Source organism: Mustela nivalis, assembly GCF_964662115.1.
Source record: "Mustela nivalis genome assembly, contig: HAP1_SCAFFOLD_1088, whole genome shotgun sequence".
In the NCBI taxonomy this organism is placed as follows: Eukaryota; Metazoa; Chordata; class Mammalia; order Carnivora; family Mustelidae; genus Mustela; species Mustela nivalis.
In genome coordinates, this window is record NW_028135576.1 from 41,215 (window position 1) to 66,583 (window position 25,369).

Genomic DNA, 25,369 nt, shown 5'->3' on the forward strand with positions numbered 1-25,369 from the left:
GCGCGGGGTGGTCCATGGGGCACGCTCACCAGCTTTAGGGGGCTGGTCCCCAATGATTTGTAAACTTTTTTGTGTATGTATTACACTTCAATTAAAACTGGTAAGAAACAAAAACAAAACACACAAAACGCAGATGGAACGAAATGACTGAGGGGGTCTTGAGCAGGATCCTGGGGGTGCAGCCAGACCCCCGCCGTGAGGAGTGAGATGCAGAAAACAGAGGGCAGGGGAGGGTCGGGCACCCCAAGTCCTACACCCTGGTTACATCTCGGCCACTCTCTGAGCCTCACGTTCTCCATGTGACAGTGAGCCAGAATGGAGCCCCTGCTGGGATTCACTGAAACCCAGTGTGGGGGCTGCTGCCCGTGGGGGGGCACAGGGAACCCCAAGCTGCCAACACACCCACCCCTGCCCTGGCCTCTAAGGTGGTAGGAGTCCCCGAGTGTTGTGTGAGGCAGTCCCGGGGCCACTGGGCCCTGCCAACTGTGTCCTGCCTGTCCCCTCCCCGAGATGGGCCCCATTTCTGGAGCTCAGCTCACGTGTTTTGCCCTGTAGCCCGAGCAGCTCCCCTGGGCTCTGCATTCAAAAAGCTCCCGGTCCTACAGAGAACCTTCTCCCCCAGCTTTCAATTCTGCACTAGTTACCAGCAGAAGCTTGGGGGGGGGGGGGGACTCTGTACTCTGACCACCCCCCCACCCCAGGAGGCTGAGGGGACACTGGGCTGACAGAGGCCACCTCCCCGGCCCACTGGGGCCTGGGAGTGGAACTCAAGCCTGACTGTGAACTGTCTGTGAGTCTTTAGACGGCAAATACCCCAGGGGTCAGAGGACGGCTGCGCTGCCACGTGGCCTGGGAAGCCCCGACGGTGGAGGGCGGATCTCAGCCCCCGAGAGAGGAAGGGTCGCCTGGGAGCACACATCGGGTGGGTCTGAACACACACCCGGGCATGCAACCACGGCCCGCTGCCTCCAGGTGGACACAGTCAAAAGCCTCAGCACCAGGACAGCGGAGTCCAGCCCCACTTTACAGATGGGGAAACCAAGGTCCAGAGAGGAGAGGGGACCTGCTGAAGGCCTCCCAGGGAGGGAGGCCTGGTAACCAGCCAGGGTAATGGTGCTGAGCGCTCCTCCCAGAGTTTCACTGGTCCGCTGCATCCATGCTGGGGGGCTGGAGAGGCTGCCGGGAAGGAGGGAGCATCACGGACCCACTGGAGGTCCACTGGGGTCAGAGCCACCTGACGAGATCACCTTTATCAGAGCGATAAAGGACCTGTCGACTAGGGTCAGGAGGTAACTCGCAGGCAGAGGTGTGCAGCGGGCGGTTGGAGGAGTCGGGAGGGAGAGAGGGCCCCGGGAGGGACGAGGTGCCCGGGGAGGGAGAGTGAGCAGCAAACAGAGGAGACGGCCAAAGACACTGCGTGGAGGCTGGGGTTACGGGGTGGGGGACGGCAGCAGAGGAGACAGAGGGGGTAGCCAGGGAAGAGGCTGAGAGGCAGGAGAGCCGGGGGCGAGCCGGGGGCCTCGGCGCAAAGGACAGGGGGAGCCGGGCCCAGCCACTGAGAGGCCCAGCCAGGCAAGAGTGCAGACATGTGTGCAGCGTGGGGGGGGCGCCCGGAGACGCCCGGGGGCCTCCATGACAGCACTGTCCGGGGAGACTCGGGGCGGCCGCCAGGTGGGCTGAGAACCACGGCGGGGGGCAGTGGTCAGGGACAGCCCCTTCCAGAACACGTCTCTCATAGCCTCCAGAAGAGCGGCCGGACACCGCAGCCCATTTCCTCTGGTGGCAGAAGCGGGGTGGGTGGGTGCTAATGGGGACCCAGGAAGGGGTGCGGGTGCACCGAGTGGGGACGCGGCGCTCCGGGAGGGCTTGCCGGCATCGGGGGCTCCGGGCCGTGCGCAGAGGAGGCGTGTGTGGGCAGCAAGGACCAGCCTAACCCAGTGGCTTCTGGCTCCTCGGGGGAAGAATGAAGCCGGGTCACCGGCTGAGCGCGGGTGTGGGAGGCTGTGGGGACCGGGAGGTGTGAAGCAGGCCTTTTGGAGGGTGGGGATGCGTGTTTCCATCACGTGTTCTCACTCCCACGCGCTCGGACCGAGCTGATGCTTTCCCTTGTACATAATGAGACTCCTTGTACTCCCTCTAACCCCTCAGGGGCCTCTTTCCCGGGCCAGGTAGACAGATCCAGGATTCCTGTGCTCGGGCTGTAGAGCGAGTGCAGCTGGGCTGAGCAGCCCCCTCAGCCCTGGGCGGGGGGGCCCCTTAGACGGGTCCCCTGTCTCTTCACCACGAGCCACACTGGGGCGGAACGCATCCTGGTCTCTGCACACCTGCCGAGCGTCTTCTCTGAGAGGCCCTCATGAGGACCCTCCGGTTTGGAAAGGGTGAGTGCGCAGACCCGGTCCTGATAGACCTCCCCGGAGGCAGCGCCCGTGCACGCCCCCAGCCGTTGCGGAGCTGGTTGGGTCCCCCAGGCCGCCGCCGGGCTCTGCAGGCGCACTGATGAGTGAAGACTGACGCTGTGCGGTTTAATTTTCAGTTCCCTGATCACTCGTGAAGCTGAACATGTATTTTCTTTCTCATTCAGGATTTTACTCTTTTTCCTATTGTGCTGTTGCTGTTTTTCTGACTGCCCCCCCCCCCCCCCGCCAGAGGTATTTTTACTTCGTCTTCATTCTTTTGCCGTATAGGAGATTCCTGCTTGGGGGCTGGTGATCTTGTCGGCCTCACGTCCCTGTTGTCCCTGTAACAAGACCCACCTTCCGGCCATCTGGAAACCTACCTGTCCACGGATCTGCCGGCTTGGGCAGACGGATGGGGCCCAGGCTTCTTGCCCAAGGTCACGCTATGTCTGAAGGTGTCCCCAGCCCCGTGGTTCCCCACGGGGACCCCTGCGAGGTCGGCAGGGCCAGACTTGCTCTCTGCCCATGGCTTGTCCCTTCATGCCCTGTGGCCGCTATAACACAGAGCCACAGAGTCAGCTGCCTCCAGCAACAGAAACGGGTTCTCCAGGTGCAGAGGCTGGAAGTCCAAGACCACGGTGTCTGCGGCTTGTGCCCCCTACCCATGCTCTAAGGGAGGGTTGTTCTGCCTCCTCCAGCAGTGGGGGCTGCGGGCGCTCCCAGGCTTGTGCAGCATTCCAGCCCCCCCCCCACCCCCCGCGGCCCCATGACCTTCCTTCCTCTCTCTCTTGACAATACGTGTCATTGGATTTAGCGTCCGCCCAGATAATCCAGGATGATCTCATCCTGAGATCTCTAACTTGATCACATCTGCCAAAACCCCTTTTCCAAATAAGGTCACAGTCACAGAGTCTGGGGGTCAGGCTGTGGATACATCTTTGGGGGGGGCCACTGCCACTAGAGGCAGCTACCAAGAGGCCCCGCCCACTCCACTCCAGCCTTCGGGGCCGAATGCCATCTCAGTTTCCCGGGATCCCAACGTGAGAAGCTGCTCCTTCCCCAAACCTTGGGGACTACGGGACACCCTAGACAGGAGGGGCCAACCCCAGGCCCGTACCTGTCTGGCTGCGTGAATTTGGTAAGGGCCCTTCCCTCTCAGGGGCCCCAGGTTCCTGGCTTTTAGCAAAGAAATTGTGTCAGGTTTTCCTCGGGGTTTTCCTGGTATCCTAGGATCATTTGACTCTCGACCTTCGGGTGTTGAGTGACTCTTGGAAGCCAGAGAAAAGCAGAGCAAGTGCCCTGAGGCCTGGGACCTGCCCAAAGAGCTGAGGCCAGGCTCCTCCCAGCCCTCGCACCATCACCCCAGGGCTCCAGAATAGCTCTGATGTAATTCATAATTGTCCTTTTCTCCCACCATGAAAGCCACCAAGCGAGAAAAAAAAGAGTTTCTTTTCTAAAATTGCTTTTCCGTGTTCTCTGACAGAGTCTGTGGTGCGTGCACGTAATTAATTCACTGCCTGGCGAACGGCAGGTCGGCCACTCAGGCTGGGAGAGAAAGCTCTAGAGAGAAGCGGAGAGGCACAGTTACGGCTGAAAATGAGTTCGCCCCGTCGTCCGGACCTGCCACAGCTGGAGGACCGGAATAAATACATACAAATCCCGGTTTGCTAGGACCTTGGCCTCGCTGGCAGCAGAAGGGGTGGTCCCCAAGGCTTCGACCTGCTTAATGCACATCAGCGCAGAGACCAGAATAAGTCTGACCAAAGGGAAGCTTTTAAGCTTGCTGTGATTTCTCAGGCTTCCAGGAGGCTCGAAACAATGTTTCAAGCCAAGAGTGGCAGCGAGACTTTTCTGGGCGGTAGAATAGAGTAGCTGAGTGGCTATAGAGTCCTGCCTTGCAGCTGGTTTTCTGGGTGACCTTGAACGAGGCATGCTGGAGGTCGTTTTCCTCTTGCCTAAAGTGGGGATAAGAAATTGGCAAGTTGGGGGCACTTGGGTGGCTCAGTTGTCTAAGTGTCTGCCTTCGGCTCAGGTCATGATCTCAGGGTCCTGGGATCGAATTCCGCACCGGGCTCTCTGCTCAGGGGGGAGCCTGCTTCTTCCTTTGCCTGCTGCTCCCGCTGCTTGTGCTCTGACAAATAAATAAAATCTAAAAAAAAAGAAAGAAAGAAAAAAGAAATCACACATCAACGGTAAGGACCCGAGGCTCGTGCTCTGAAACATTTGAGCATCTCTCTCCAGGCATGAATCACAAGGACCGTAGCCCGGGGCCTCATTGGTGATGCACACCACATGCTATGAACTCCTCTGTCCTGTGGAAACTCGGAACCAGCCCTAGCCACCGTCTGGAGGGCTTGTTAGGACAAGGGTAGACCATGTACATGACAAATATGACGTAACCAATAAAAATCATCCTCTAGAGAAATAGCACCGTTAGGAGAAAAATATACAAGGCACTGATCACAGGGTCCCTGTCAGGAGCGCCCCACTGGGGACAGGAGGCAGATCTGGAAAAATCTTATTTGGAAAAGGGGTTTTGGTCCTCCAGACCCGTCAGGATGCCCGGGGTGTGGCCACAGCTGGGGCAGCTGGAGCCGACTGGACCTCCCCCAGTGCACGCTCGGGAGCCCCACAACGGGGCCTTCTGTTCTCAGTGATTTTTACCTGCTATTGTTGAGCGCGGCAGGGGTTGGGGGGATCCACAGAACAGGAACGGATTTCAGAAAGAACGGCTGGCCTCTATGAGCGTTTCTGTGCGGCCCGGTTCCAAGGCTCCAGTCGCTGTTGTTCAATGATCGAGCATGCCACCGGTCGGGAGCACTTCTATCCCCACCCACCCCCACCACTAAGAGTTTTTAAAACACAGACAAACTGCAAACACTCCATTGATGGTGAGGGCCCTCCGATTCCCCGGGTGTTACAGGACGGATCCTAGAACCCATCCAGCATCCTCTCCTTACTCATCTGCTCTGGGGAACAGTCCTATAAGGCGGGAAGCGTTACCCCCAGTGTACAGGAGAGAACCCGAGCCACTGCCCTGGTGGGGATCCATAGGGGACAAGGGGGACAGGGAACGACTCAGGAAGCTGGGCAGCGGGCGGGGAGTCTGGGGGAGACGCTGCTCCTCCCTCTGCTGAGGGCCCCAGCCTTCTCTTAGGATGGGTCCCCAGGGGGTTCCCGTGTACGGCATCGGCGTTCATCACAGACCCCAACACAAATCGATCAACAGGCTGCTGGGATTGTGTTGAGAAGGATCCTGAGGGCCAGTCGGGACCTGGTGGGAAGTTTGCTGGCCAGGTCTTCAAGGGAATCGGCGGAACAGAGGGGAGACACAGGGAAGACCAGGCTGGAGAGAAACTGGGACCACCCGAGACCCCCACAGCATGCCCGAGAGAAGTAGAATGGCCTCCCCAGGATCACGCTCGTGCCGTTGGCCTCTCTGAAGCCCAGCCTTCACCCGAGGAGCTAAGACATCAGGAGGAGGTGTGGAAGGGGCCGTCCAGAAAGGAGTCAGGGTCTGGGGCTTCTCAAACTCTCAGGGAGGGAGAGGCATCCCGCATCATGCCTTTTTTCACAGATTACACTCCGTGGAGTTGGCAGGCCTGGTAATTAATTATTGCACTTCTATAATTAGCCCCAAATCCCCTGCAGCCAATGAGGAGAACACGGCGGGGAGAGAGGGTGAAGCGGTGTGATTGAAAGCTTGACTCACACCCCAGAAACTTCCCACCGCAGGGAGCAGGCTCCCTTCCCGGTCCTAGGTGAGCTGCCCACGTGGGCCGACCAGACAGCCTTTCAGTGGCCCCTGGCAAACCTGGGCGTCATGACAAAGAGCATGTCATCCTCGCCGGGCCCCGGGAGATGAACGTCCTTGCTGTTGTCCTCACGACCTGACGGGAGGAATCTGGCTCAGAGAGAATGTGGCTTTCCGAAGCAGAGGTGGGACTCGAACCCAGGACCCGCAGACGTCTACACCCCCACGTCCTTGGCACCACCCACCGCCTCACACTCCTCCCAGACAAGGGCCCAGGAGGCAGTCGTTGCAGAAGCTGGCTCTTTAGAACATTCTAGAAAATGGCTTTTAGGAGACACATTGAGATGCTGCTATTCTTTGAGGACTTTGAAGGATTCTGTCAGCCAGTCCCGGATGCCTGGGCCTGGCCTCCTCTAGGGGCCAGAGCAGAAGACAGAAGAGCAGGAAGGGGGCGTGGGGGGCCAGCCTTGGATTCCCCCAACCCCAGATCCAGGCCAGGATCAGACTTAACAGAGAGTGAGATTTCTTATTTCCTGGTCGCCTCTGGGAACAGAGGAAAACCAATACCAATTACATGCAGAATTGTCAGTCGGAAGAAAGCTGTTGCTCTCCGTTTAGAATTTACAAACAGTTAATTGAGTCCGTACCAAGGAGGACCTCTACTCGCCTCTTGGCTGGGGTAGGGGGGCGGGGGGAAGGTGCCAGCGAGCAGAGCAGGGGCTGCAGAACACTCCAGAAGCTCCAGCACATTCCGGGTCTCACACCTCCCACACACCTGAGCCACTCTTAGCAAGACTGAGGCCACTCTCCAGTGACTTTTATGTAATTGGTCTGGGGGGCGGCTGGGAGGACCCCCACAGCAGCCTACTGTTAACCCTTGGTGATCTGCTGTGCAGAGAAGGGGCAGCCACGGAAGGGAGCCCTGTGGACTGAAGATGTGGCCTCTGCCCACCAGTGCCAGGCCCGCCTGCTTCCTCTCCTGCCACCTCCTTCCTCTCCCCAGGGACCACCCCCTTGAGTTCCCTCCTTGAGGCTGCACCCGGCCCCACACGGGCTTCCCCCCCATAACCCACGCCCTGGGGATTGGGGCTGTGAATCCAGCTCTAAGCCTGGACCCCAGTCCTGCTCCGGGTTTCTCTGTCCCAGGCCCACCGTGGGGACATGATATTAAGGCCTAGGGAAGGGTGTTTACTTAGTTCTGTGTGGAATAAAAGGGAGGAGAGGGTGGAGGAGGGGCCGTGGGTAGGAGGGAACCGGGCAGATGGCAAAAGGCAGGCAGGAGGCGGGAGGTCTGGAGGGATTCCTACCCTCTCTTTCAAGGAAAAAGACTCTCCATTCAGGGAATACTTACCAAGAGCTTAAAGGTGCTAGCAGGTGTCAGAGGATGGGGGGGCGTCCATTAAAATTCTTTGAGAGCCAAGTACCCAAGTTCTGTGGCTGCTGGGGGTGGGGTGGGGGGGGACGGACCTGCCCCCACTCCTGGCAGGATGCTCTGTTTGGGGAAACAGAAATAAGCCAATAAACCTGTTGAAAAGCATGATAATTTCGGGTGGAGATCTGTGTTATAAAGAAAATAAACCATGGGGGGTGGGGGGTTGCATTTTGTTACAGACGCTGGTCTAGGAAGCTTCTCCTGCCTGGCGATCTGCGATCTTAAACTGTGCCGGGAATAACACAGAGGAGCCAGTCGCGCAGATCTGGGGTGGGAACAGGCAGAGGGGACAAGTGCAAAGTCCTGAGGCAGCAGAGAGCTTGGTGGAGGGGAGGGACACGGAAGGGCAGAAGGAGGAGAGGTCTCTGAGGCTGGGGTTTAGTAAGGTGGAGGCGGAAGCGGGGATCTGGAAGGGGGGTAGGGGCTGCGGAGCCCTGAAGACCAAATAAGGGATTTGAATATGGTTCGAAGTAAAACCAGAGGCCAAGAATGATCAAAACGAGGGAATGAAACTGCTTGGGACTCCTGCATTTTGCCAAGATAACTATCTGGCAGCAGGCTACCCCTTCTGCCGTCAGCAGTTGGGAGGTTGGGCTCAATATACGGGAGGCGGTGGGCAACCGGCCGCGTGAGACCCTGACCCTCGAGAGGAGAGCCCACCAGGGGAGGCCATGGTCCTCGGGACTCCTCCAGGGGTGACCTCCTGAGCACAGCACAGGGACCTGGGGCCCCAGCAGAACTCAGTGGCCGTCATGAATGGGGAAGACACTGTTAGAGGTCAGGGCAGTGGACGTGACCTGGACCAACAGAGCAAGGTCTCAGAGCAGTAGGTGGAGTGGTAGGGGTGCTAGACTTGCCGAGAGCGGACTCCATGGGGCTGAAAGCGAAATGGAAACAGGAGGGGTCTGAGCGGAGCTGAGGGAAAGCCAGTGTGGCCAGAACGGAGAAGTCTTAACGCTTTGTTAGTACCCCGGCAAAGGCAACCTGCCAAAGCAGGTCTCGGGGTAGGAACGTCTCAAACCAAGCCCCCCTCCCGCCCAGCTCTGCAGGGGAAACAGTCGGAGGTAACTCCTGCCAGCAAAGGGCAGCCCCCCCCACCCCCAAGAAAGAATAACCCGGGCCCACGTGTTTGCCAAGTGGCCCGTGGCTCACTTAGCTCCAGGGGGAAGCAGGAAGCACCTGCAGAGGAAGGCAGCGGATCCAGCCACGCCCTCCACAACTGGAGGGAGCCGCCCGTGTGGGGCCACCGGTGAGCCGGGAGCCGGGAGCCAGGAGAGGGGTCTCCTTCTAGAACCCAGGGCTGTCTCTCCCCGCCCCCTCCATTAGCTGATTGGCAGCAAACAGCCCCTGAGCACTTGGTGAGTACCAAGCTCTGTGTTCACGGCTGGCACACGGCCATGTACCTGACAGGCAGGGTCCTGCTTGCTCGGCCCGACCCCCAGAGGGAGCCGTTTTCTCATCTGTGCGGGGACGGGTAGGGTGGGGTCATCGTGGCCAGGGTGTCCACATTGGGCCCAGGTGTCCTGCAGGCGTTCTGCCGTGGTCTCCTGGTGGCGGGCTGCTTGCTGCAGAGAGCAGAGCCTGCAGCCCCTGTCCCATCCACAGGGCTGGGGGCCTCCTCTCCAGACTCCTTGGCCACCAGGCCTCCAGTGTCCGAAAGCATCCTCAGGAGAAGCTTGCCCACCGGTGTGTCAGCAAGGTCAGCAGCTCGCTCTCCTGGTCTTAGCTCCTCCTTTGGGGACTTGCAACCCCAAGCCAGAGCCAGGGACCAGAGGGGAGGCTGGATACCATTTCAGGGAGAAGGTAGAAAGGGGGAGAGAGATGGGAGCTCGAAGCCAGGAGGGCTCCCTGGAGGAGGGGGCAGCCCATCTCTCTTCCCTCTGCCCCTTTTCTCTCTCCTCTTGGACACCCAGCCAGTTGTCCTTCTCAGGGGCTCCTCGGCCCCCTTCCTTCCCTCCTGGCTCCCCCCCCTCGGGTGTCTGTCTCTGCCTGTCTCTCACCCCCTTCCCTGTCTCCGTCTCTTTCTGCCTAAACGTCCCTTCCCATCTGTCTCTCTCCCTGTCTCACTGGGTTTCTGTCCGTCCCACCCCCTCCGCGCTTCCCAGTGAGTGACAGGGCGGCAAGATGGGGCTAGAATTAGACCAGCAGCAGCGGAGAGGTTACTGTCTCTTTTCTCTCTGCTCGGTCCCTCCCCTCCCGCAGCAGGGGCACTTCCCAGCCCTCCAGGCAAGGGAGACCCCGTGGCTGAAACCCGGGATTAGTCTCCGGTGGAGAGCTACGGACAGGTGGGGTGGGGGTCCCCCGGGGGAAAACGCGGTGGCCCACCAGATGCCCATACGGGGGGCTGGCAGGACCCGTGTGTGGGGATGGGGGTGCTCTGGGCTCGGTCCCAGGAGGGTCACCGTTCCCGGGTTTCTCAGCTGCTCAGTCCGGAGCACAGACTCCGGGGCAGCTGGAGTCCTGACAGTGGGGGAGGGAGGTTCTGCCGGCACATGCAGCGAGCCAAGCAGATCGGGCTGGCAGCGTGTCAGGCTGCGGACCCGGGAGGCGCACTGAAGGGGCCCCCTTCTCTAAACGGGGACACATCCTCCCTGCGGAGTCCCTTCACTCCCCACGTGCCCTGTCCTTCCTGGGTCACCCCTCTGCTCTGCTGTCACCTCTCCTAGTTCTCGGTGCCTGACATCACCTGCTCGCGACCCCCCACATGCTGGCTGAATGTTCACGCACAGGAGGCAAGGGACCGTGGCACGTGGCGAGCTCTGCCAGGAGGGGTGACTTCCCTCCGAACTGTAACTATCAACACGTCTCCTCGGCAAAACTGAAGTCTTTCCATAGTCACAGGTTGTAACGTGTTCACTCAGCTCGGACGGCGGAGGCTTGTCTGGACCCTGAACAACGTGCCGACAACAGCCGGGATGGCTGCAAGGTGCGACGTCGCGCGGACGGCCACCGTTCCCCGAACCCTTCCTTCGGGGGATGTGTTCATTTGGCCGACAAAGAGGAACCGACGGTGCCTGGAGCCCGGCCCAGGCAATGTTCCTGCTCTGGGGAAGTTTCCACCCTGATAGCCGAGACCGTCGTGAGCCAAACCCAGGACACGGAGCACAGACTCCCCAGGACAGGTGCCCCGAACAATCTGGGCCTGGAGAGGACCAGGGGAGACCCGCTTCTAAGGGCTGGGGCAGGGCTGGTGGCTGTTCCACAGGGCAGTGCGGGTGGGCAGGAGCTCCCCCGCTTCCCCTGGTGGCGTGGCTTCCAGAAGGGACCACTGGCTGCACCCAAGTCAGCTGCCCGGGGGGTGGATGGTCCTGGCTAAGGAGTGGGAGCCCAGATCCCCTCAGCAACCCGTGGGGGCTGGAGGAGGATCTGGGACAGGCTGCCATCAGTGTCCCGAGCGGAGGGAAAGGAGAAACCGCCACAGCTACGGTCGCACTGCCCGCTGACCCCTGTCCCTGGGGGATGGGGAAGGTGAGGCAGGAATTCCCAGTCCCCAGCCCTCGGGGAAGGCTGGGCAGCCCATCCCCAGCCTACGGAGGAGGGGGCACTGGCCTGGCAGGCTGCGGAAGGAAGAGTGGCTCCTCGAAAGGGGAGGCGGGCAAGCCGTCTGGGTCTGCAAGTCAGTAAAGGGCTCTGTCTGCTCCGTGAGGGGCAGCCTGGCCCCCGCTCTGTGTGGAGGCCAGACCCTGCCAAGGTCAAGTGGCTGTTGGCTCCAGCACACTCAGCAAACACTCGCACAGATGAGCCAACCTCCCTGCCGAGGAGCTGAGTCGAAGCGCAGGAGCAAACCCTGATGGTCCGCAGTGGGCCCGGCGCCTTCCCCTTCCTGGCTGCGGCAGAGCCCACGCCTGGCAGAGGAACAGCAAGTCCCGGTGGGTCGGGAGGCGTGCCCCCCTCGGGACAGCGGGCAGCTGCAGGAGGCAGTGTCCCAGGAGCCCGTCAGCAGCCAACTGGTCTGCAAAAAAGATGACCTTTCCAGAGTGCCCGGTGCACAGTGGGTCAACAGATGAGATGGAGAGGGTAGAGGGGGGGACAGCAGAGGGGGTGGGGGGTGGGACAGTAGCAGGACGGCAGCAGGGACAGTAGCAGGGACAGCGTGAGCCTCCCTGACACTGGGAAAGGGAATGTGCCAGAGGACGTCTGTCTGATCGGAGGCAGGATGGGGGAGCGAGAACCCAGCCACCCCGAGAGAACCCTGGGGCTCCCAACTTCTTGCAGGGGCCCTGGGCCTTCCCCTCACCCTCTTAGACCTCAGGCTCGACGCCTATCAAATGTTATCCCCAGTGACCCTGCGGGTTAGTTAGGAGACTCATAGTGAATCTCAGACGATGCGCACTTACTGAACACCTACTGTGTACATCCACCACGGAGTGGACACCCTGGAGGTTCTGAGCGTGACCTCAGTGGACAGGGACCTCCGTCGAGCTGGGGAGAACACAGTGGACACTTGTGGCTGTTCCTCCTTCCAGCGCATCCTCCCAGCCCAGCCCAGCTTGGGGCAGGGTGCTTGCTGCTCTCTGTCACCTTCCAGATGAGGAGACCGAGGCAGCCTAAGGAGGGGACGCACCTTGTCCAAGCCGGATCCCATCTGTCTCCTGAGTCGGGGCCGTCCTCGCCGGAGGGTCTGGGAGGTCCCTCCAGTCCAGCCCCACGTGTCTCAGATGAGAACACTGAGAATCATATCCTTTAAGGGGCTCCGTCTCTCTTCCAGAACATTCCCAGTAAGCGAGGACTCAGCCCAGGAATGGGCTCTTTGGAGCCGCTGGAAATCTCAGCTGGGATCCTGGCGTCTGGGGAAGGGCCGGGCTCTAAAAATAAACCACTCGCCTCAGCCTCGGAGAGCAGCCGGCAGGAGCCTGAGCGAAAGCTGCCGCCTGACGCTCCTGGCAGATGAGGGCGGGCCCAGCCCGGCCAGAGCGCACCCCTTCCCGGGCAGCTGGCCTCTGGGATGGGCTGGTAGCAGGTGGCAGCCAGGAATATTTGACCCCTGGCGCCCGGAGGCGCTCCCACCCCCCCTCAGGCACACGCACGCGTACACCCCAAGCCTGGACGAGCTCCACAGAGCCTGGCCGGGGCTGCTCCAGAGGAAGGGGCTGGTGGCGGGCGCCCGGGACACCCAGAGTCACCCTCTGCGTGCTGCATAGCAACAAGCCTCAGCACAGGTAAGGGGACGTTTCCCAGCCCTGGAGGAGGCGAGGCTGGGGAGGGGGAGCTCTGGGGCAGCCGCGCCCTCAACTCCAGGGAGTCCGACACGGGGAGGGGGCTGGGGGGCCTCTTCTCTCCCCTCCGCGTGTGCCCAGCCTGGTGGGGAGCAGCCTGCCCTTTCCAGCTCTGAATATTCTCAGCCACCACCAAAATGTCAGCTCCTGTTGGCATAATTAGAGGCCGCCGTGGGTTAATGGGTCTGTAAGAGCCAGGCTGAAAAGTTCCAGAGGCAGACGGCCGTGCCGGTGCCAGTTTCGGGAGACAGGCCTCCCCGCTGGGCTCCAGTGGGGGTGAGGGCGAGCCCGCTTCTGACGGAAGCTGAGCAGCCGGCCTTCCCACGAGCGCCGTCTGGGGAAAAGTCTCTCGAAAGGTGGGGAGAAATCCCAGGGGCATACGTATGGTTTCCCCGGGGGTCTCGAGACCCCCGATTCCGTGTTGTGCTTCAAGGTTCACAAAGAGGAATGAGTCTTGGTGAGGGCCGCTTGGGCATGGAGCCGGGCCCAGTGGGACAGAGTCGAGAGGAAGGGGCCGGAGCTCTGCGTGTTTGTCCCCTGGGGCTCGGAGGGGCCGGCGCAGTGGACATTCAGCCTCAGTGGATTTCTGTGCCCGACTCCTGGGCAGGGTGTCCGTCCCACGCCCGGGGTGGGCAGGCAGGGAGGCGGGCGTGGCGAGGGGGTCTGTTGGCCGTCGTCACCTGCTCGTCAGAGGAGGGCAGGGGCTGGGAGCACCTGGGGACAGGCAGACCCTCGAGGGCGGTCCAAGCCTTTCCCGGGCACCTGGGCACCTGGGGCGTGGGATGAATGAGGCCGAGTGCTCACGGTCTGAGGCTGTGCCGGCCTCTGCCCCGGTGGAGTTCTGTGGCTGCGCTGGTTCAGTTGACGCCCTGGCGCCGTCGCAGGGTTGGGTCCAGGCACAGGCTGCAGAGAGGGTGGACCTGCGGGCAGGGGTAGTCCGTGGGCACCACGTGGTTGCTGCTAGATCTCAGACCGAGCACGTCTTCCTGTAACCCCCAAGGACCCTCTGGGTCAGACGTCCACATCCAAGTACCGCTGCCGCTGTCCTCTCTGTCCACACGGTCACTCAGACTCAGTCTCGGGAGCTGGGACCTTCTCCCGTGGACCCCCCAGAACGCTGCTCAGGGGCCCCTGTGCCCCATCCCGCCCGGTCAACCTAGCCCTCCTCCCCCAGCCTCACGACTTCCAATCCTCACGGTGGCCTGCGTCGCTAGAACCTGAAACGCAGTGCTCTCACGGTGAGCACTGAGGCCCCCGTTCTCCTGCTGTGTGGGCCAAGCCCTGGACCCTTCCAAACCTCGGGCTTCTCACTGGGGCAGTGAGCCTGCCTACCTCATGGGGATGTTGGAGGCTCAGCGGGAACCTCAGCAGGAAGGACGTCCCAGCGCAAGGGGGTGGCGAGTCCGGGAGCTCCGAGGCTTCTAACCTCTCAACCACTTCTCCCAGTGCTTGAGGCCGTGGCCCCGAGGGCCAGTACTAGGCACACAGTAGGCGTGCCCCAGCGTCTGTGGGAGTCACATGCACACACCTGCTGCTGGGCTCTGATGTCAGCACGACCCCCATCTGAGCAGGATGGAGTCACCGTGCCCTCAGAAGTGTCCTCACCCCACTCCCACCCCCCACCCCTGCCCTGCACAGGGCCTCGCCGGCTGACACATTTGGGTCCAGGGCGCGGGGGTCCCCTCCTTCCAGCGGGTGAGCGGAGCCCAGGGGAAGCTCGAGGCCCTGGGAAGCGCGAGGCTCTACACGTCTTGTCTTGCGAGCTGAGCCATTAAGGTGCTAGCCTTCGTCCTCGAAATGTCATCTTTGTTCTCTGATCTGCTCAATTCTGTTCCTGTCTTAAGTTGCGTGGGAAGACCCAGCCTCCTCCCCACCACCCACCGCTGCCTTCTCTGGTGCCTCTGAAGTGAGTCTGTCCCCAAGAGTCCCCTCTGACCCAGCACAGCCTTCGTGGCCACCCAGGAAGCTTGGGAGGTGCCCAGGGGGGCGGCAGCTGTGCCCAGACCCACCCACAGGGTCCCGGGGAGCGTTGCGGCGAAGGGCCTGACTTGTTGAGACTCGGTTGAGCCGCGATCCTGCCGTAGCCGCAGCGACGCCCCTCGAGAGCCCCCAAATGCCGGGCAGAGGGCTGAGTGCCTGACGCCGCTTCACACATCCCACCGCTCAGTCCTCTTGCAGAGAAGAAAGTGCTCTAGAAAGAGACGAGTCAGCGAAACGGTGCAGCTGTGTGTACTTTAATAATGGTGCGATGTGTATCTCAAGTCGAGGCTGTCCTGGAAACACAGGGTGCCTGCCAGCCGCCTTGACGAAACTCCCGCCTTCCGCCCCGGAGCAAGGCTCCAGATTCTCTGGTAGGGGGTCCTGGCCTCTGTCACCCCCCTCCCCACCCCTGTGCACGCTGGGGGTAAACCCCGCTCTGTGGGTGCCCTGCCGGGCTCTGGGCACAGGTGCGTGTCCGTCGGAGGGGTCAGCTTTGGCTCCAGCGACGCTCCCTGACAAACAGTCCCCACATCTTGGGGGCTCGGGTCACCCACAGGGATTTTTCTTGCTCTTGGGTGTAGACCTCGGCTGGTCTCGGTTGCATATGACTGGGCCACGCTGGGTTCCGCTGTCACTTGTGCTGGGCCGGTCCACGGTCACAGGGTGGTGTCTGGTTTCCTCTTGGGGCAGCAGACAAACCAGAGGCCGAGCCTCAGCTGCCCCGCCTCAGCTCTGGAAGGGTCTCTGCACGTGCCCCTCGGCTAGCCGCTGTCTGCGCCACCCCAGGCGGAAGGCGTGAGGGCGCAGACTCCAGCCGCTGTCCTCGGGGCCCTGCAAGGTCCGGGGGTAAGGGGGCCTCCTCTTCCACATCGGCACACCTGATTCTCCCCAGACCACACTCTACCCAGCCCTGATGTTGCAAATGTATCTGAGATGAGGTCAAGTTGGGAGCCAAGAGAAGGAGTTCGCCCCAAGGTAATGGCATCGCTCCCAGCTTGGGAAGTAGGGTCCAGAGAGCGGAGCGGAGCAGAGACCAGGGGGCACTTAGGCGTCCTCGAGGAGGATGGGGAAGTCCTCACGGGGGAGGTGACCCCATAAAAGATCCCAACAGGCAGGGGACAGGGTGGAAGTCACTCTGAAGGCAGGAAAGCAGGTGTCATCATTGGCCAGGATGCCCCTTGCAGAGCGAACTCCCTGCCCTCCCTGGACCTGGCTGCTGCAGACGGGGCCTCCCGGAAGCCCTTCCTGCATCTGAGCCCCTCCCCAGAGCCGCTGAGCTGCTCTGACGCCCGCTCTGAATTAAGTACTAACCAGGAGCCTCTGATCTCATTACGGGAATTATAATTGTCCCGCTCTTTTTGGATCATCCCTGGTAGCGGAGCCTGGGGACAAGGGCTCCGGAGAATTACTCATCCAGCTGCGGGAACAGGCGGCTGGAGGCTTAAAGGTCACTCACAGACACACCGGTTCACATTAATTCACAAATTCCAGAATCCACAGCCCAAATGCCCCGAAGCTATGAAGGTATTTAAATATCAGCCGTTCAAAACACGGAAGGGGAAAGGCGTGATTTTTCCAAATTTAATACTCTCTGTCTCCTAAGATCTCAAGAAAGACCCAGGAAGGGAGATCACCGACGGAATGGAATCCTATCCGACAGGCATTTGGTCTCTTGGGTCCCAGAAAGGCCTGGATTAAGGAGTGTCTCTAGTATTCGAGTCCTGTGCACTTCCCTTAGCTTCCAGGAGCCTCTGTTTATCCATCCATAAAATGGGCCCGTCCTCCAGGAGGGCTGGGAGAAGGTGGGGGCAGGGCAGTGCGTGGAGGTTGGCCAGCCCTTGGCGGGGGGAGGGCTGGAGAGGAGGGAGCAGTGAGGGACCAGCAGCAAGGGTGGGGGGGAGGGGGAAGGGAAAGTCAAGGGTGGACAAAGAGAGAGAGGCCCAGCTGCTCCCCCTGCAGGAGGGAACAGCAGGACGGAGACCCGAAGAGGCCCCAGCACACCCTAGTCAGCAGGGCTGAGGCGCCCCACCCGGCTCCCGCTAACGCCTTGGGTGGGCCGGCTTCGGCACTCTCTGTTGCGCAAGAGGGCAAGGACTGATCCATGTTTTTTAAAAAATGCGTGCTTGCACCTGTAAGGAGTGATAGAAGCGCCAGTCCAGGAGAGTACACGGTAATCGGCGGCCGTCCGGTCCTCCGGTCCCGCGGGGGCACGCTTTCCTTTTTATGGTCCTTATTGTGCCTCCGAAGGGGCCACCGTGGGGAGCCTCCTGCGTGGACTAGGGGCTCTGGAGCCAGACAGCCTGCGCTCAAACCCCAGCCCTGCTGCTCCTCCGCCGAGAGACCTCGGTGAGCCTCAGTTTCCCCACCTGTGCATGGGGGTCTCCTGGAGGCATCAAGAGGAGGCCATGTGTGAATTTGCACGAAGCGCCCAGCACAGAGCCAGTGAGCTCTCCAGGAAACGCAGGTTGTTGTTTTGAAGACTCGTCATTGGGAGGATCTCGTCTAAGCCCGGAGGGAGCTGGTTGGGGCCGGGTAGGGGGGGTTGGGGGGGGTTGGGGGGAGGGTACGCCAACCAGGAGGGTGGACCATGGCCCTGTAGCTTTGAGCATGCTTCTGGCACGTTTCCAAATGAAATCTTTTCTTGGAGCTGCTCTGATTGGAGGAGATGGGAGGGAACCCACTGGCTCCCCACGAGGGGGGCCCGCACCCCTGCTGCTCTCCCTCTCACCAGGGGACAGAGTTCGACCACCCCCTGTGGAGAGCATCTCCCCCAGGAGACCCCGGGGCCCGGAGGCGGTCAGACCGCCGTCAGTCCCAAATCCTGGCCACCCAGCAGCAGACAGCCCAGCGGCCTCAGGGGCCTGCCTTCCTCGACTTTTGTCCCTTCCAAAGAACATTCCGGAGGCCTGTCCTGGGCGAGCTCCCACCTGGCAAGGCCGGGAGAAGAGGTGGGTCCTAGGAAGCCCCAGCCAGTGCGGCCACACCCAGGTTTCCCAGCCGCCCCACCCCCACCCAGCGGCTGCTCCCTCTCAGCCCCTCCCCACGGGGGTCAGTCGCCACCCATCTCCCCATCTCCAATCTGTCCCTTTTTCTCTCTAGACCCTCTGTCTCCCTCCCGCCTTCCGCTTTCCTCCCTCAGCCTCGAGGGGCCCTGAAATCAAACTCAAGGGTCCTCTTGGGCAATTTAAATGTATTACATGTTTTCGGTTCATAATATAAAAAGCAGACGAGTGGGGTATTTTCGCTTTCTCTCTGGAAAAAGTACAACAAAAGCCACCAAATGAGTTAATTGATTCTTTTCTCCTGCCGCCCTCTCGACCGCGGCCCTGGCTCCTCGTCGCCATTCACACTAATCCCTTCCACTTGGCAGCAGGAGCCACTCAATGCCAAGAACGGGCACGTCTGGGTCTCTGAGGCTTTGGCCCAGCCCAGGCAGCAGCGGCCCACCTCCTCCCCGCTGGGCTCCTTGGGGATCTCGTGTCCCCCCGCCCCAGCCCACCCCCGGACGGTAAGGCCAAAGCAGGAGAAACACCTTCCCCGGGTCCTCTGCGCCCACCCTCCGCCGAGCTCAGCTCTCTAGTCCTCCCCCAGCCGCCCCGCACTGGGGCACTGGCATGGTCACTCTGGAGGGGGGACAACGGGCTCTGAGGGGCCGGGGGCACGTCCAAAGCCACCTGCCGTGTGTACCAAAGAAACACGAGAAGCAGGGTGACCCCTTCCCTAGGTGTGGCGACCCTACTGATCAGACCCCTGCTGGGTGCTTTATCCCAGAGTGTCCCGTGCGGCCGTCCCCACCCTGCAGATGAGGGCCCGAGGGAGGAAGGGCCTCGCTGAGTCACTTAGCTGGGAGCGGCGGCCACCACGTGTGCCCGGCAGGCCCAGGTCGGAGCCCGCTCAGGGTGTCGCCCACGCCTGTTCTCCGGGTGAGCAGAGTGGCCCGGAGCTGGGGGAGCCCGCGCCATGTGCTGCAGGGACAGACAGCGCTCTCGGAGCCCAGACTCTCAGGGCGCTTGGGGGAAGGGAGGGAGCTCAGAAGCACCAGGTCCCAGGGCTTCCGAGGCAGGCAGAGCTGGGAGGGCCCCCCAGAATCCCTGACCACAGTGGGTTTGGCTGCCGCGTCCTTAGCCCTGGAACGGTGGCTACACGGCTCCTGGCTACTGCCACCAGGTTGGACGCTGGTACTCCGCACTCGGCTGGCCTCACGCCCCCATTCCTGCGACTCCCTTCTTCCCAGGGCACATGTCTTCCTGCTGAATAGCTTTCTCTGGCTCCAACATCGCCTACTCCATGAAGCAATCCTGACATCCTCTCTCGTCCCACTAGACCTGTGCAAACTTCCAGGAAAGCACAGTGTCAGCGGCTCCACGGCAGACAGGTGCCTTTCCCCAACCATGAGAAGGGATTCCTGGAGGACAGGGACAGGGGCTGACTGAGCCTGGCAGGGAGGAGTCCTTCCAGAGCAGTGACCATTATCACCAGGGCACGGTGATGCTACAGGTTCGCAGGGGAACTTCCCACATCGAGAACATTGTTTTGCTCTGCTCAGCTGCTCCCGCTCTAAAGTCCCCAGAGAGAGCCCGGAGGGACCAGCCAGGACTTCTGAGATGCAGAACTGGGGAAATAAGCTGAGAGACGAGAAGGGGCTGTTCCCTGGGTCCGTTCCTGAGCTTTCCGTTGCTGCGGAGCGTTCTGATCCTGAGCAGAGCAGAGTAGGGGGCAGAAAGCCATCAGGCCCAGGGAGTCATGGAGAGGACCCTGAGCTGGCCCCAGGACGGAAGGAGAGCTGGCAGAGTCGGGGAGGGCGGGGTCTGGGGTGGACCGGGTCTCCCGGCAGAGACTGGGCAGCACAGGGCCAGGAGGTCTTTTTGCCTTATATCCCACCGCTAAGAACCAGGGACCCTGCTGCGCCGAGGTGTCCCCCCCTGCACCGCAGCCCTAAATGCCACTCTTAGGGATCCTATCCACACGGTTAACCCAGGCCAATCGACCACAAAAGCGAACTCTCCCCTCTTCCAGGTAACGGCTCAAGGGTTAGAAATCTCTTTCCCGCCCCTCTGGCAGCAAGCGCTTTGACGTGTGTGTCTCAGAGCCAAGCTGTGCTCCAAGTGCAAGTTCCAAGCTGTGTGATCTCTCAGGGACCAGCCCGGGAGAAACGAGCTGCTCCCCGCCGGCGCCCACACCGCCTGCCAATTAGCTTCCGCGGAGGTCCGCAGAGAAAGCACATCCTCCGTGATGAAAGACCGGAGACAATTCGGGCTCCTTGTGCCTCCTCATTAGCGCTCTGGAGAAGAGCAAGCGTGTCATCTGGCCGCTTCCCTGGGACCCCACAGCCCTGCTCGGACTCGCGCTTGGGGAGGACCTGCCATCCCGAATCAGGGAGCACGGTGGGCGGAACTGATGGGATGGAGGGGCCAGCCGGGAAGAAGGCAGTGCCACCGCCCATCCGTGTACGGTCCCGGTTCTGCCGGACGCAGCTGGGAGAGCCCAGGCTCCGCAGCCTCATGGAACCAAGCCCCCATCCCCACTTGGCAGCTCTGGGACCTCGGGCAAGTGACTCAGGCTCTCTGGGCTCCCAGTGGCCTTCGCTGTACAGCAAAGCCCAGAATGCCCACACCATGGGGTTCATGGGACAGACGGCAGACTGAGAGAAGGCCCTGGAAGGGGCTGGCACACAGCAGAGGCTGCGGAATGGTAGCAACTATTAGGTTGTAGGTAATAGGGGCATAGCAGGTCTGGCAGGGTCCTGGTGTCACTCTTGCCTACCGCATGAGTGGAGGCCAGTCCCTCTGAAAAACAGGACTGCTAATGCCGGACAGGGCTATTGTATGGGACCTGTCATGTGATGTAGGGGAAGAAGCCTTGCCAACCGTGCAGTTCGGTGCAAATAGCATGGGTGCTCACCAGAAGCCGTGCGGTAACGACACGTGTGCCACGGGTGGGCACTGGGGGTAAGACACGCTTCCTGCTGGGGTCTGATGGCTCAGTGGGCAGTCCCAGAGGTGTGGTTCAGGGGTTAGAAGATGGGCTGGGAACATGGACCGGCGGGGCTGTGTGACTATCTGTGAGTCACTTAACCTCTCTGTGCCTGAGTGCCTTGTTTGGGCATGGCAAAGTGATCATGTCGGACTTATTAGCAGCACAGGGCCTGGCCCTTCACACATGCCTGATAAACAGGCATTGCCTGTCGTCATTCTGGGGCAGCAGCCCCTCACCATTCCCTCTGAAGAACCTTGGCTCTCCGTGGCCGAGTTTAGGACCCCTCCAGTCCGTCCCCTGCCCTTAGGTAGGTGTCTTCTTTCTGGACAGCCCCTCTGGTCATTGCCTTCTCCAGCAGATCAACTTGGCATGCCCCTGCCTCAGATAATGCCCAGCCCCCTTTTTGGACCCTCGTACCTCTGCAGCCTCTTCCCCCGGGGCTGTCTGTCCAGCTCCCGCAAGACAAAACCTCAGCGCTCGGAGCCTTTGCACGTGCTGTGCTCCTCTCTCACACACCACTATCCACCCCCGGAGCACCCCGGCCCTAACCCCCGACTTCACACTTGCTGTCTCCCAGTCAACAGAGGCTCTCATTAGACCCATTTGCAGCAAAGACAACAGAAGCTCAGAGGGAGGCAGCTGGCCCCGGACCCTAGAAGAGCAATGCCATTCGAGGGGCGGGAAGCCCAGCCAGCCTTGCTTCCAGGCCGCAAACTCATCTGGAGACATCAATAAGCCCCGGGGCTGATAGGGTCCAGGCCGAGGCCTCATGGGGGACTGACAGCGTGGTTTTTGGCCCCCAAGAGGGAGAGGCCCGGAGACTCCCCTTGTCCCTGAGCACCGCCCTCTAGCCACGACCTGTAAGTACCGCAAGGACCCGTGGCTGCAGAAGTGGTTCTGGGGACTCCTGGGGGTCAGGTCTGCAGGCCCACGGTAACAGTCTCCACCAGCTGCACTCACACAAGACCGCAGCCCCGACCCTGACTTCTCTGCATGGTCAGACCCCTCTGGGCTTCTGCCTGGCCTGTTCCCCCGACCTGGAGTACCCCCACCTCGGCTTCTGGGCAAACCAGACTCCCTCCTCAAGGGGCGACCCAGCTGCGGGAGCTGGCTGTCCTCGTGGACCCTGGCGCTGGGTTTGAGCTCCAGGTTTCCGCTTCTGCTCTCGGTCGCCAGAGTGTGGCACCCTTCAGGCACGGCAAGGCCTCACCCTAGCCACAGGGCCAGGCCAGTGGACGTATCCACAGAGAACAGGGCACCTCGAGAAAGGACAGTAATCTCATAGCGCAGATTGGAAGGCAAGGGGGTGCCTGGTCGGTTAAGTGTCTGACTCTTGAATTAGGCTCAGGTTGTGATCTCGGAGTCGTGGGACGGAGCCCGGTGTTGGGGTCCTCGATCAGCGTAGAGCTTGTGGTCTCCCTCCCCCTCTGCTCCTCCCCCTGCTCATGCTCTCTCTCTCTCTCTTTCTAAAATAAACAGAATCTTTAAAAAAAAAAAAAAATTGGAAGGCAAGGAACACAGCGGATGAGGAGGTAACATTTAAGCCGAGAGTTGGGGGAGCCAGGGGAAGGCAGGGAACAGCATCATAGGGAGAGAGAACAGCATGTGGGAGACCCTGGGGGCAGCATCATGTAGGCTCACTGCCATGACTTGGAGGTGCCCTGCTCGAAAGCCCTGTGAGGCAGCTCTCCTATCGTCTCCTTCCCACAGTGGAGGAGATCGATCAGGGAGACTGAGTCACTTGCCGAAGGTCACACAGCAAAGAGAGAGAGGGCACAGACGTAGGCGTTGGATGCCATCTCGTGCTATTTCCACGCCAAGGCTCGGCCAGCATGGTGTGTACGTGTGGAGCTGGCAAATAGTCGGGTTCCCGCTCCTGGAGAGGGAGGAGCCCCATCCTTTCCGGGAGGCTGCAGGTGCCTCGCTGCCCTGGCTTGGCAGGGTGCCTGTGGGCCCGGCCTGAGAAACAGTGTTTATCCATTATTTCCCGGTACGCTGGCGCTGCTTTGTTTTGCCTCAGTGAGCACTTCGGAACTATTTCCTCAAAGAGCAGCAGGCAGCCCCAGAGGAGCCGACGGGCCGTCCCGCGTCGATCCCTGATGCTGATTCCGCAGGCAGAGGGCTTCCGCGTTCTGATGATTTTTAAAAGCATTTATAATGTAACTGAGTGTCAAGCTCCCAGGGAGCCCCAGGATGTGGCCCGTCCAGGACCAGGGAGGCTGCTGGCAGGAGTAGGGCTTTCATCCCTGGCGGTACGGGCCGCTGGACAGGTGGCCATGACTCGGGGGTCCTCAGGGGATGGTCCCCTCCTCCCGCAAGAGGCGGTGACAGAGAGCGGGCCACTGGCCTGCCTGGCTTCAGATCTCAGCTCTGCCATTTACCAGCCCTCTGACTCTGGGTGGGCCAGTTCACCCCGTGAGTCTCAGTTTTCTCATCTGTAAAACAGACGAAGTCATGCAGGGTTGTCGCCAAGAGTAAAGGAAAGAATCATGTGCAAAGCTCAGTGTGGGGCGTGCACGGAGTCCACAAGCTTTAGCCGAATTGTTGTCCTGTTATTCCGAATCACACAAGCAATGCACAGGGGTAAGTCCCAGCCCTGGGCTCTGGATGAGCCCTCCCACCACCCCCACCTGCCCACCCACTTCCTCGCTGGCCTCACTCCTGCCTCCGTGGAGGACCTCATACATCCCTTCTGGCCTCTGAGCTTTGCACTTGCTCTTCCTTCTGTTCCTTTCCATATCCGTCACCACTACCTCCCCCACCCCTCCCCCTCGTCCTGCAGGCTCAGCCTTGGGGCCACCCCCGGAGGGATGAGCTTCTCTGCACAGCACCCATGGTGACCCCGCCCCGTCCTCTAATGTCAAGTTGGCTTCTCACTCTGAAAGGAGGGGATCCCCCCTCCCCCCAGGCTCCTTCCTCCTTGCTCCCCAACCCCTCCTTTCAATTAAAAAACTTGCATGGGCACATGGTGATGTATAATGCGTTTGCAAATCTTATGGAAATGTGTAAAAAGGAAGAGTAAAAACTGCCTCCGCTCCCATCCTCCTGCCCAGACCCTCTCCCAGGAACCAACGGCTGGTCTCCGCTCTCGCTTCTAGTTCTGCGCTTCTCTTTGTAACTTTAAATAATACACTTGCCCTTCTTTCTTATCGGCGTTACACAGTATCCGCCGCTCCGCCTGGAACGTGAGGCTTGGCTCGCCCACGCTTGTCTCTCTCTCTCTCTCTCCACGGGCGCCTCCGCCTCCGGCTGGAATGTTCTCCGCACCGGCCTCCCGGGCTCCCTGGTTGGTGACCACAGCCTCCCGGAGTCCACGCCTGGCCCTCCCATGGCCTCCCCCCATGGCCCTCCGCCACCCGGATCTGTCCCTCTCACCAACAGCCAGAGGGAGCTCCTTGGAGTGGGGCTGGCCCCTGCTTAAACCTCCCAGCACAAACCCACGGCACCGAGGGTCGGGTCCAGACTCCACCGGGGCCTCCGGAGCCTGCGTGGCCTGGCCCTGGGGTCTCCCCATTCTCCGTGGTCCCCACCTCCAGCCCAGCCCTGATGCCTCTTTCAATTTCCCTAGACCTGGTGCTGCTCCGGCCGTTCCTGGCAAGAAGTCTCTTCCCCACGGCGCCAGCCATTCGTGGCCACTCTTGGTGTCTCTCTCCTGTGTGGCTGGGTCTCTCATCCGACTCCTGCAGGAGGGAAGAACTGCTTTGTTCTTGACCATGGCTATGGTCCCAGTGCTCGTGGCCCTCGGGAGGCACCGGGCAGAGGGTCCCCTGAGCGCGTGAGCAGAGCGTGGATCTCGGCTTCTCTACTTGCCGACTCCTTCCCTCTTTGCCTGCGGTTCCCCCGCCCGGAGCTGCTCCCCCCAGCCCCCCACCGCCCCTCTCCCCGTCAAGGTGGAAGGTAGCTGCGTTCCAGGTGGAACCATTTATCGCTGAGTTTTCTCAGTACACCACATCTATGAGTTGGAAATTCATAAACAGGGCTTATGCTCTAAGCATTCTGTAAATATGACACCCCGAGGAACTATGAAGTGTGATTGAATCTACAGACTGGGAAGTGCGATCCCAGCCCTTGAAAACACGCCCCTGGGTGGAGAGCCTGCCTAGCGCCCGGCTCCACGGATAGCTGGGCTCCTTGGGACCTGCTCTCTGGCCTCCCTCCTGCTCGGCATGGCCTGGCGGTGCCTTCGCCCCGTGCTCCCTTGCCTTCTCCTTGTTCTGGTGACTGCAAGCAGCGTGGGTCTTTGCGGTCTGGATGTGCGAGCGCGTGCAGGGGTGGGGCAAGCCCGCCGCCTCGCCCTCGTCTGGAGAAGTCTGTGTGTGGCTTTCATCCTTGGCCTTCGACTCTGTTCACAGCCTCTTCCTTCGAACTCTGGGAACCTGGCTCCATTGTCTTCTGCTTCCGTGGCTGATGGGGAAAATTGTCACCCACACCTGATCCCGATCCCTCATCCGCGGCCTGCTTCTTCCCCGGGGTGTTTGCTCGGTTTCCTGCTGTTGGCCTCCTCCGAGGGTCCCCAGGTGCGGGTCTTCTCCACCGTCAGCTGCGCACACACGTGTCGGGCACATCGGATCTGTCGGCGTGTCTGGCCGCAGCTCGGGGAAACGCTCCTTCCATC

The 25,369-nt window shown here is 60.9% G+C and overlaps 1 protein-coding gene and 1 long non-coding RNA gene across 3 annotated transcripts in view; one reads left to right on the forward strand and one right to left on the reverse strand.

The window, feature by feature from the left end:
• Positions 1-3,143: 3,143 nt before the first annotated feature.
• Positions 3,144-9,633, reverse strand: LOC309857687. Of its 2 annotated transcripts, none has more exons than XR_014307852.1 (3): positions 8,986-9,633; positions 7,502-7,642; positions 3,144-4,545 (listed from the first exon to the last, which is right to left on the reverse strand). It is a non-coding gene; the product is annotated as an uncharacterized lncRNA (long non-coding RNA). The 2 variants fall into 2 exon arrangements; XR_014307853.1 differs by lacking the exon at positions 3,144-4,545 and adding an exon at positions 5,088-6,693.
• A 2,884-nt stretch (positions 9,634-12,517) lies between these two features.
• Positions 12,518-25,369, forward strand: part of SHISAL1 (shisa like 1) — a gene marked incomplete at its 3' end in the record, with an annotated part of 127,287 nt that continues 114,435 nt past the window's right edge. Inside the window, exon 1 of the mRNA XM_082750426.1 lies at positions 12,518-12,741. The remainder of the gene's footprint in view (positions 12,742-25,369) is intronic.